Raw genomic sequence first — 12,930 nt, forward strand, 5'->3', positions numbered from 1 at the left:
GATCTAGTGTCTTTGATGAGTTGATGATAGTTCCTTTTATAGTGAAGCTTAAGGGACTGATTAGCAAAATTTAGAGAGGACTAGGTTTGACCAACAACAAAATCTTAGAATATCTCTCTTGAAATTTGGCTCAAAATGGTGAGACTTGCTTTTTAGAGTATTTTGCTTATTTGGGTAATGTAGTTGAAGGTTGAGATGCTCCTAATCTAGGCATTAAATGCTAGGATTTGAAGATTAATTTCGTCTAATAGGATTAGAGCTTATATGAGGACTAGAGATCTTACTTGCTACAACTAGGATCAGAGCTCAAGAGGGTTGGATGACACTCTAAGCCAGGTGTCAACTATTACTGCCTCTTGTGGGAGCTTCTATCGGACAGTCATTTATGTAAGGTTGAATTTAGTCAACCATGTGTTGGCTTTATTCCATGACAAATTTGCTTGTAATATAGCACTTAGAAACCTTGTATTTAGATGAGAATCATGTAAGGGTAGTGTGTGAGAGAGTGTGAAGAAATGCTCAAGACAGTGCAGTGAAGCAGAGACTCGCGGCTAGGACTCGCGGGTGGCTCGCGGCTTGCAAGCCGCCAAAAGTTGCTCACGTACAGAGCATGCAGGGGAGCTGAACAGTCACGCCACCTGGAGCACTACACGACAAAAATCCAGACTGGCCATTAAGTTAGCTCGCGACTTAAACTCGCGACTCAGTCAAGTCGCGAGGTCAAGTCGCCAGCCAGCCCTGTTTTTGGAAAAACTGACTCTTCGTATTCCATTCTCACACCAGTATAAATACCCCTCATTCCCACAAGATATGTGTGGCTATTCAGAAAGAAAAACCCTAAGAGAGGTTTCTTCAAAACACCCACCCAATTAGAGAGAGTTACTCATTCTTAGAGAGAAATCTTTGTAGTCTCTTCTCATTCCCTCTCTCATTGTCATTTCTATTGAGAGCAGGGATTTCTATCCAAACACTACCCACACCCATTCAGAGTGTTGAGTGTCTTTGGAGCTTTGGGAAGCATTGGAAGATGCCAAGGATGGCGGATGCTACGGTCTAGTAGCGGAATCCGGTAAGCTAGAAAAGAAAAAGGTTTGGCGCAACCTCGTTGGAGCAAGAAGCTTGGAGGGCTTAGGTACATCGGGTAGATTAGGCTTGGAGGGTCTATTGCTGTTCATGTATCCCAACTACATTTTCTAGTGGATTATTGACCGCTTGGAGGGCGGCGGAGAGGTTTTACGCCGAGGGCTTCGGTTTCCTCTTCGATAACACATCGTGTGTTGTCCTTGTGTTTGAATCTCTCTTCCCTTTATCTTTGCCTTTTATTTTCTGCTGTGGATGTGATTTATAATTGGCTTAGATAGTTTTTACCAATTCCATTTTATAGCTTATGTTCATTTTCCGCACACTAGTTGTTTGACATAAAGCTTGAATTGGTTAAGTTGTAATTTGGGGGTCTAAACGTTCAAAGGTGTTTATACACGTTTTTGAACTTTCAATTTATGCCCTCCAAACCAATTTTCCCTAAATTTCCTCTTTCGGGATTCATGGGCTTGGTTCATGAATCAATTACATACATTTTTAGTAAGAAAATAAGCTATTTAGTTGAGAATTTCATGAACTTGGATGTCTTGGTTATGGCTTCCCTTCTCCTTTGACCAAAACTTGGAGAAGAAGTAGAAAATAAGCTGACCTTAGCTCTTGTATGTCAGCTTTAGCCCTTTGGTCTTGTCATAATCAATAGGTTTCAGTTGCTAAAATTAAGAGACAACTAGCCCCAGCTATCTTAGCTTTTGGAGTACTTCCACTAGAGTATTTCTACTGGGTACTTCAACTAGGTACTTCCACTGGGCCTTCTTTTAGTGATTCTCCTCACTTGGGCTTACTCATTTGCTTCCACTCATTGAGTCCTACAAAGTGGACAAGGTTGCTATGTGTTGCCATGGTTTTCTATCCCACATAGGCTTTGGTTGTTAGTAAAATTGAATCTGTTTTAGGGTTTCAATACTTATAATATGTTTTGGGTACTAATTCCCATAATAGTTTGTATAGCTTAGTACTTGATATGAGTTTGATTACTTTAAAATACTTGATGGATTATATTTGTCACATTCTTATGGATTTTTGATAGATAATCATAATGGGCTTGTAGGATGAATAATTACCATGAGTTTTGGAGATAAATATTATAAATGTTGTGATTTAAGATAAATAGTGACCATGGGTTCTTATATAAATTCAATGGGTTTATAATATGGTATGACATAAATAAATGGCATGGGTCTAAGATAAATAATCATAACTTTTTGTGAGCTTTTATAAGATGATTGCCATTGGTTTTGAGAATAGATAATTGCCATAGATTCCATGGACTTGTAATATTATAGTAATAGGTTTAAGAACTTAAAATATTGTTCATCATTGAACTTTAAGTAAAATACTTATGATATAGTATCTATCAAGTATTAATAAACTTGGGCTTTTTTACTAAATAGTGCGAAGTAGCTAGCTTGGGCTTTTAATAGTGCTAACGTAAATTAGTCTTTTGATATTGCTAATGAGAATTGGACTTTTGATATTACCAATGAAAATTAAACTTTCAATATTGCCAATGAGAATTAGGTTTTTGATATTGCTAAAAAGAATTGGGCTTTTGATATTGCCAATATGAATTGGGCTTTAGATATTGCCAATGAATTAACTTTTGATATATTATCAATGTGAATCGGGCCTTTGATATTGCCAATGAAAATTGGGCTTTAATGGTGCCATGTAGCATTAGGCTTTGATGTTGCCATTAAAAATTGGGTTTTAATAAACAATTTGCCATGAGCTTGAACCATGGACTTTGAAATATTGTCAAGCATAAGTAGTTTTGGGCTTTAAAAAGAATGGGATGTGTGCATTGGGCTCATAGAGTTGGTTTTGAGTTTAGCTAAATAATGATAATGAAATTGGATAAGATATGAGTTTTGGGTTTTTTGTGATGGTTTATATCGTGGCCTAATTTAGATAATGAGATAAGAAATATTTGTGGGCCAATGGGATGAGAAATATTTATGGGTAACATTTGTTTTTATTTTTTGTGAATAAATAAATATGATTTCCGTTCCAATAAACATAGACATAGAACAATTGAAAGACTTAACACCTGCCAATATGAACAACCGATTAGCAGAAACAAACATATGACATAATCATGAATACGTAGTTTACTATAATTCCAATGACACCCTTTTATTAAAAAAAAAATATATATATATATTTGAAGATTACTTTTTATTCACCTTTACATGAGATTGTAATTTTATGTGCCATTTTTTATTGGCATGTACCCAAGGCTAGAAACTAAATTTGTTAGAGGAATAGCTTAGCACGAATGAATTTCTCTTTTGTTGAAATAGTTTTCATTTATAAATGTAGTTGAATTGATGAAATTAACTTAGGAAAAATCCAAACAATGGGAAATGTATAATTAAGGGGATCTTAGGAATTGCTCAGCATCATCGTGGGCTTTGGTTGAAAAGGCAAGAGTTGAAGAAAATTCTTTAAAATTGTTTGATGGAAGGATAGATTGGTGAGTCACCAGCCCTATAATTCATTCTATTTTTTTTCTCTAGAGTAATGGAGTAACGTGTGCAAGGTGAAAACTGAATCTAAAATAGGAGTAGATCGAATGAGATTATTTGGAATTGAAAAATGAGTAGAAGAGCAAGTAAAAGTGGGGGAGAAAGAGATATAAAAGTAGCAATTGATCCTAGGAGATTTTGATTTAGTGGGAAGTTAGTTGGGATGGTTGTGTATGGTGTTTGAAGAGTGGGAGTCAATTATTCAAGGAACAAATAGTTTGCAAAAATGGTTTTTTTAATTTTGCAAAAATTTAGGAGTTTTTAAATTAGAAAAATTACATATATAACCCTACTATTTAAATTTTACAAATTAGTAAATTTGAAAGCATTTTGGGAATCGAAATTGAGAAATTCAAACAGGGAAAACCTTTAAATAGTAGTATAGAATCTATAGATTACTAATAGTTTTCTTATGTTTTATTTCACTAGAACTCAACTATAATTCTATTATCTCTTTATTAATTTTGTCCATTAATATTTTACAAAAGCTTATTTTAGTCTTAAATTTAGAATTTTAGATAGTTTAAGTATTGATGTAATATTGTGATTTAACAGAAACGAAGAAAATGGATTTTCGGAATAGTTATGAAACGAAATAATATTACTCACTAGTCACTGATCAAGTTATGAATAAAAAGTATAAATAGAATAATACTACTCACTGATCAAGCTGTTCATATAAATACCTATGGAATTCTTATTTGTACAAAATGGTACTTTGAACTTAAAACGAGCATGATAAAATTAATGATACTTCTATTCTTTATTTTTTGAGTTGTTCAGCCGGAAAAACATGCATGCGGGTTTTTTATATATTGAAAGTCCATTTGCAATTTTCATTTTCAGATTTTTCTATGAATAAATTATATGACGTGTTTATCATTTGTCCATATTTCCCATAATTGTGGACAATATAATTCCTATACCTTGTACGTTATAACATTCACTGGAAGAGATTATATTTAGGATTTGCATGGAAGTCCCTCGAATAATTAAGCTATATAGCCAATGGATCAAGTTTTTTCAGTTATTTTATTTTGCACATGTTATAACAAACTAAATAGTTCTCCGGGGTTCCTTTTCACAAAAAAGAGAGAGAAAAAAGTAAAGTAAAGAAAAAAGAAAAGACGGTAGCATATTGAGTGCAAATTACAATACTGCGAATTAGAGGCATCACAAACCCCAAACCTTATATGATATATCACACAAGGATTACTTATTTATAGTCGCCAAACATCCTGAGAATAATTAAACAACCTATATATATATATATATATATATATATATATATATATGGTGCTTATAGCTGAACCATGATGCTTATTATCTCAAAGGGGTTTAAGGATGGCAACCTTCACGACTGTAGATGGTACAATTAGATTCTGGTGGCGGAATCTAGGGGAGACACGAAGTATATGGTGATCCACGACTGCATGAAATTGGGCTTCTGGTAGGATCAGTCACTGCTCTATATTCAGCTGAGATATAGATAGCATATATATGAAGTAATAAGAATATAACCAAATTGATGAACATAAAAAGGAAACCATGCTAATTGGGAACAAGAGAGTCCGATATATTGCAAAACTGAAAGTTAATAATGTATATATTTGTGGCTCTAGTTATCTCAATTGATAAAGTCTCTTATGATCAAATAAAAAATATAAAGTTCAATCAATTGCTTACAACGAAAACCAATTAGCGTTTTCATCCGATTATAAATATGGTCATTATGGAACAGATACCATAAGATAGATATAGCTATTGTATACCAAAAAAAAAAAAAAAAAAAAAAAAAAACCTAACTAACTAACTAACTAACTAACCAGTATTTGGGTAGAATTTATCAGATACACACTGTATGCTTTAGGAGGTACTTTATGCTTTCAAAATCATGAAACTCATTGCAATATGTTTAAAAAAAAAAAAAATTCTAAAAATAATCCATAGAAAATTACTTAAAATAAGCTATTTAAAACTATTATTCAACGTATGTAATGAGCAACTGACATGTAAACTCTTACTCAATAAACTGTTTTCTATAAACTATATCAAATGTTCAGTTCGATAGGCATGCATGCAGCAAAATAAATTAAAACACAACTGTCGACTTGAAAATAGTGCTCACACCGGATAATTCTCGTGCTGCATTTGAAGCAGGAATGAAAAATGTGGAAGCCAAGAGAAAGCAGACAATTATAATGGCTTTCATTTCGACAATTGATACTTGATAATGCTAATTAACCTACCCTGATCTTATTTATAGACCTCAAAAAATTGGGTATAATTGAAATGTGCTACATTCGTGAGGGGCTTACACAGTCCTATTGTCCAATTATAAAAGTTTGAGTAAAACGTTAAAATTCCAATACTTCTTTATGACCTTAAAAATTAGTATGTATATTTTGGTGGTTCCTCCACTACGAGACTATTTCAACGCAACTTTCTTTCAATTAACCTTATAGAAAAGGACAAAATGGGCTTTTGTCCTTTTCGGGCAAATTAATTAATTTTATACCCCCTTTCCCAAACTAAGTAGAGAAATGCCCCTCTTTTAAAACTCGATTTATGATAAATCGAGTTAGGCCATATAGTAGCGTTTTAAGGAGCCTATAGTGACATTTTTTAAGACTTATAGTGACATTTTTTAACTCGACCTCAATGAAATCGAGTTATAGGTAAAAAAATTGCCTATAACTCGATTTCATTGAAGTCGAGTTAAAAAACGTCACTATAGGTTTTAAAAACGTCACTATAGGCTCATTAAAATGCTATTATAGGGCTTAAATTTTTTTTTTTTAACTCGATTTATCATAAATCGAGTTTTAAAATAGGGGCATTTCCCTACTTAGTTTGGGAAAGGGAGTATAAAGCTAATTAATTTGTTTGAAAAGGGCAAAAACCCATTTTGTCCTAGAAAATGGTGAAGGTGATAGTTATAATCAATCCATCATGACTCATTTATTCATTACATTTTTATTTTAATATAATCATTCCACGATGAATTAAATGCATACTTTGTCACCTTCATTTATCAATTACATCTCAGATATTTTTCTTCTTAAACCAGAGAAAATTTGTCGCACTCCCACAAGTGGCACATAAAAATGGATTAAGATTTTCTCCAAACCGTGTTGAAGAAATCTAACTTAACTATTACTATTGTTAGAGATATATTGTAAAGATAGTGGGAGCATAAGAAAGAGAAAGAGAGAAGATAAAGATTTACATGGTTCGGTCAGATGATCTATGTCCATGGTGTAAAGTCCTTGTGGTAACATTTTTATAATATGATGAAGTGTAGATTACAATAACTCTAATAAGGTCTATATAATAGCAGTAGAGTTGAGGGTAGGACTAGACAAGCTTTACACTAGATTGGACTACCACTTGGGCCATTACACAACAACCATCATAATATTAACTCTAACACCCCACTCAAACACAAGGTTGAAGCTTTGATGGTTCATAATTGAAAGCTCAAATAGTGTAAAACACTATAACTAATTTAGACCCTCAAATTTAAATTACGGCTTAATTACTTTTCACTCTAACTTAACTAAGTGCGGAACAAGAGTAAATGAATCGTAATAAAGCTGGAACACTACTATAAAGCATAAGCATGTACAATAAACAATAAATGTAAAGCTTAAAGAGTAGGGAAGAGAGATGCAAACACAAGTTAACACCGAGATGTGTTATCAAAGAGGAAACCGAAGTACTCGACAAAAACCTCTTCGTGGCCCTTCAAGCCAAAATCGATCCACTAGTGAATAAAGTTGGAGTACATGAATATCAAAAAGACCCTCCAAAACTAATATACCTAATGTACTTGAACCCTCCAAGTTCCGATTCGGGTTTCACAGAGCCTTGTCTTCACTAGTTATCCAGATTTCGCAATTGGCTTCAAATTGCATCCGCTAATCAATGGCTTCTTCCAATGCTTCCCATATGCACCAAAACTTCTCTTAACACTCAGATTAGGTGAAGTATGTGTTTGGGCTAAGAACCTCTCAAGGATGTGTAGACGTCGAGGTAGGAGTAGAGAAATTTTTTAGAGAATCTCTTTCTTTCGATCCCCATAGCCGTAGTAGCGAGAATAAAGAAAGGAAAACCTTGGTAGCCGCGTAGTTTATGTTTAAATGAGTCCTGAGGAATACCATACAACAATCAATGGAGCTGCTAAAGCGGTTATAAATCCATTAATGTCCGACTAGCGCTTAGCCCCGTTCATCTTCGGCGCAAGAGCGCTCGATTAGTGAGCTATTATGCACTCTTTCAAGGGTGGTTGCTTCTAGGCAAACCTCCTGGCTGTCTCTGCACCCCTACCTCCTTTATCACTGAGCGGTCATTTAGGGGCCTTAGCTGGTGATCCGGGCTGTTTCCCTCTTAACAATGAAGCTTATCCCCCATCGTCTCACTGGCCAACCTTGACCCCTGTTATTTTGAGGTCATATCTAGTATTCAGAGTTTGCCTCGATTTGGTACCGCTCTCGCGGCCCGCACCGAAACAGTGCTTTGCCCCTAGATGTCCAGTCAACTGCTGCGCCTCAACACATTTTGAGGAGAATGGTGTAGATAATTGTGGGTATACAATTTCTAACTCTCAAGTGTGTAGCTAGGGTTTTCTTTCTCAAAAGTTTCTTAAAAAAAATCCTTACAATTTCGTGGGTAATTAGGGCTTATATAGTCTTAGTAAAGGTATGAGATGAACATACTTTAAAAATCCCTAGGCAGTAAGTTTCGCGGGTCACTCACGACTTGGATTGAGTCTCAAAGTGACTCGCAAAATCTAGCTTGGCATTAGACTCTTCAGATTTTAGCATGTGCTTCTCACATGGGCTTTCGTGGGTTGTCACTCGCAAGCCAGTCGCGAAATCTCCTTCACAGATCTTCACCAAACTCTCATACACAACCTCTATATTAAATCTCACAGAAAATACAAGGAAGTGATTGGCCTGAGTCTCAAAGTGACTCGCGAAATCTAGCTTGGCATGAGACTTTTCAGATTTCAGCATGTGCTTCTCACATGGGCTTTCGTGGGTTGTCACTCGCAAGCCAGTCGCGAAATTTCCTTCTTCACAGATCTTCACCAAACTCTCATACACAACCTCTACATTAAATCTCACAAAAAATATAGGGAAATGATTGAACAAATATACAATCAAATTTGACACAGAATTAAAAGCAACATAAAAATATAGTTATAAATCGCAACTTTATAATAATACTGCTCACATGTGTTAAATTACATGACTTATTAATCATTTAAATAAGTTAATTATATCATTGTTAAATAGTTCATATAACTAAAAATATATGTAAATTCCATCATTTGAGCTATCATGTAGTAGGTTGGATGAAATTTCTCCAAACTAGTTCGGAAGGAAAACTTTGTTACGTAAAGAAAATATATTGACTATTACTTCTTTATTAGTATAGGATTAACACATAGGTTTACATAATTACATTTGATCTCTTATTCAAAATAATTTTGTGATTTTCCGAGAGTCTTATAACTTAATTAACAACTCCCTATGGATAAAGTGCTTAGAGGTCTTCGGAGGAAAAGAGTTTGAGTTGCGAAATTAGCAGCATATTATAACTATCTTAAAAAAAAAAAAAATTGTGATATTTTATAATTAAGGGTTTAATTTGAGAACTTGAGATACAAAACTATTTAAGGAGGGCATTTTTATATTTATATTTATATTATATATAAATTAAAACCCATTTTTTTACTTGTTGAGACTTGAGGTACATAACTGCTAATTAAGTTTTTATATTAGATTTTGTTAATATTTACTTTTCAATAGATAGTATGTTTAATCAACTTAACGTTATTGTGACATAATTGATTTAAAAGAAAAAGAAAAAAAGGTTATTGGCTAAATTGATGCATAGTTAAGGGAAACTAAAATACAATTCTAATTTTGATTTTAATGTTGAAAGAGGAAGATTATTTGGTTAAAAACTGGTGAAAACTGGTCAAGAACTGGAAAAAAATGAGAACCAATTCTTTTTCTGGTTTTTTGACCGTTTTGGTTTTTATTGATTGGATATACTTAATTTCTTTTTTTTCAAATAATTTAAAAGAGCTGGTTTAGAATATTTAAGGTGTGTCTAGCTACGGTAAGAAATCTATGGTTATGATAAAGAGCTATTATCAGAAACAAATACCATAAATTGAAACTCTAAAATAAAAAAAAATAAAAAAAAGTGTTTCTAGCAATGGAGCCAGCATTATGTATGCTTCATCCACTACAACGGCAGTGATTTCCTTCAATTGCTTTAATGTTCTTTCTCAATCTTAATAGAATATTTTCTGGCTTTTTAATGACCTTCCCGGAATTTATTTATGTTTTCCATCTCCCTAACTAGCTTTTTTGGTCATTCTTGGTAGTTTTCCGACCAAACTTGGTATTTGTCAGACCATTCTTTGTTGGTTCGCAGTAAGTTTTATGTTGTTTCCAGCATTATTTTCCAATTTTGATGTTTTCCAATGATAGATTCGAAGGTGTTTTCCAATGATACATTATTGTGTCTGTTTTTCTCTCTAACCCATTGTTGGTGTTTCACGGTCTCTGGCCGTCATTCTCACCAGGCCTTCCCGTTGATCAAGGCCTCTATGAGCTTAATTACATGGAGCCTTTCAATTCTAATGCACAAGATTCCGTCTTATTCATCACAGTTCACACCCAGTCTCACAATCTGATTTTCTCGAGTCCCACTAGATAGTTTCTTTCTTAAAATGCAAGTATTAGAGGTTTTACTTTTCACAACATATTTTCCACGTTTTTTTGGAATTATTATTTTTATTGAATCAGTCATAGTTGATTTGTTGGTCTTATTAGTCATGGATTAGTTTGTTTACTTGGATTTTATTTTCTTGTGCTAATTCTTGTATATAAAAGAGAAGCTACACATGTAATTTACACACATAATAATACAATAAATCCATTTTCGTGCTCTCTATTTTCTAATACTGGTTCTTCATATCAAAAATTCATTTACAATTTAGGTTAATCTAAAAAGTTAATCAAGTATTTTTTAATATGTAAACTTTACTATGGGTTTATTGTAACAAGAGAACTTAATAGGACTTTTATACCATAGAGTTACGTAAAACTTTTTTTATACTTCTCTTATATTCTTCCATTCATTATTCAATCATCGCATATAATCACACTACTACACACTACTTAATTTTGTACATTAAAACCCAACAAGATTTATATTGTTATGGATTTGTCAACTTTGTACCAAATTAACAATGTTTTAACTTTTTATCATTTGTCCTTTTCCCCCCTTGCACCCATGACTGGGCCTCAAAAAAATTCCTTTACCTCTTTTATTGTCGAACAGTGGAAGAGATTATAATTGGAATTTGCATGGAAGTGCCACAAATACTCAATGGACTGACTTTAGTCAGCTCTTTTATTTTGCAAATCTTATACTGCAAACTACATGGTTCTCAGGGTTCATTGTAACAAAAGGGGCAAAAAAGAAGAAAGAAAAAGGTCGTAGCTTATTGAATGCAAATTATTACAACACTGCGAATTAGAGGCATCACAAACCCCAAACCATATATAATACATCAAACAAAGATGACTTATTTATAATAGCCATTATTTAAAAGTCAAAAGGGGTTTAAGGTGATGAGCAACCTTCGCGACCGTAGATGAAACAAGGTTTTGGTGGCTTTGGAATACATAAGTATATGGCTTTCCACGACCACACTCATGGGTAGGACTTGCTAGGTGGAGATGGCTTCCTGGGGCCGGGTAGACATTCACGATAAGGCTTTCCACGACCACACGTAATTACTGGCTTATGAGGATCCTGAGAAGGTACTGTTACTGCAGATAGATCTGAGATATGATATGAAGTAATTATCAGAACATAACTTAAAATCTGTAAAGGAAAACATGGGCTAGAACCATGCGATGCGATTTGGGAATGAGAGTTCCATATTTGTAAAACCGACAAAAGTAAAAATTTATAGTACGTAGCTAGTATTTGGTAATAATTTATCAGAAACGCACCAAATAATTCTAACATAATTGACCAACTGCTATGTAAACTCTTACTCATGAACTGTTTTTAATAAACAATATCAAAAGTTCAGTTTAATAAGTATGCTACAAAATAGATTAAAACACAACTATCTACTAGAAACTATAGTGTTCTCACCAGCTAAATCTCTAGCTGCATTTGAAGAAGGAATGAAAAATGTGGAAAGCAAGAGAAAACAGACCACTAGAATGGCTTTCATTTTGAGATTTGATACTTGATATGCTAAGTTTCTCTATCCTAATCATATTTATAGACCATCCAAGTAGGAGCATGTCTAATGGAATTATAAATTGAGAAGAACAAGTCAAAGTGTGAAGTAGGGTATAGTTGAAAAGTATTATTAAAGGGAGTACACATAAAACTTGAAAAAAAAAAAAAGTGGAAGAAGATTTTAGACAGCAAAGTTGACTAGATGTAGACTTAAAATTAATGAGGGATCATCCACTCTTCCCTCCTTTTTCTTTCGTCAAATATAAATATCTCTTCAAACCTGAATTTAACTGTGGAACCAGTATTTATTTTTTTTATTTTTAATATTTGCAATGAAGTGAATATCGGTATCTTCATTCAAATTTAAGTGTTTCTTTTTCTTTTATTTTTTCTTTTAAAGAAATTCCCAAATATAAGTCGAAAACTGATTTTTTTTTAATCTTTAATATTTTACATCTTTCTTTTTTCTTTTTTTTTAATATAAAAAAATATAAAATTCTTATGAAAAAGTCCTCAATTTTTTAATATAAAATAAAAAGACATTTTAGGTACAACATTTTTCTAGATAAAATTATTTTTAATGTACATACAGTCAATGCATGTAAATTGTTGCAGTGATGGTCACACTTTTTTTTTCCTTATATTTTATATCCATATTGATATTTTTCCAATCGACACATTTATAAATAAAAAATATTTACTGTGTTATAAATTATAGAAGATGGGATCTCTCTCTCTCTCTGTCCTCCCTCCTGGCCTTCTTATTGAGACTAAACCAAGATTGGTCCATACTTTGGGGCTTTATAGCTTCTTTCTCTCAACACAGAAGTTTAAGGTGGAGGGAAAAAATTGAATCACTATTTGAGAAGGGGAATAGAAAGAGTGTACCGAAGATCATTTTTTTCTTTTTGGTGAAACCAACCTAGAATTTTTACTTTCCCACAATTTTGAGGGACTCTTTCTACTTGGGTCCCTTAGGCAATTGTCTAAGTTGCTTACCCATAGAGTCAGACCCGAT

At 33.3% G+C, this 12,930-nt stretch overlaps 1 long non-coding RNA gene across 1 annotated transcript; it reads right to left on the reverse strand.

Moving 5' to 3' along the window:
- Positions 1-11,136: 11,136 nt before the first annotated feature.
- Positions 11,137-12,138, reverse strand: LOC126707212 (uncharacterized). The gene is made up of 2 exons (XR_007648864.1): positions 11,820-12,138; positions 11,137-11,497 (listed from the first exon to the last, which is right to left on the reverse strand). It is a non-coding gene; the product is annotated as an uncharacterized LOC126707212 (long non-coding RNA).
- Between the last annotated feature and the right edge of the window lie 792 nt (positions 12,139-12,930).

This window comes from Quercus robur, chromosome 11 (assembly GCF_932294415.1).
Source record: "Quercus robur chromosome 11, dhQueRobu3.1, whole genome shotgun sequence".
In the NCBI taxonomy this organism is placed as follows: domain Eukaryota; kingdom Viridiplantae; phylum Streptophyta; class Magnoliopsida; order Fagales; family Fagaceae; genus Quercus; species Quercus robur.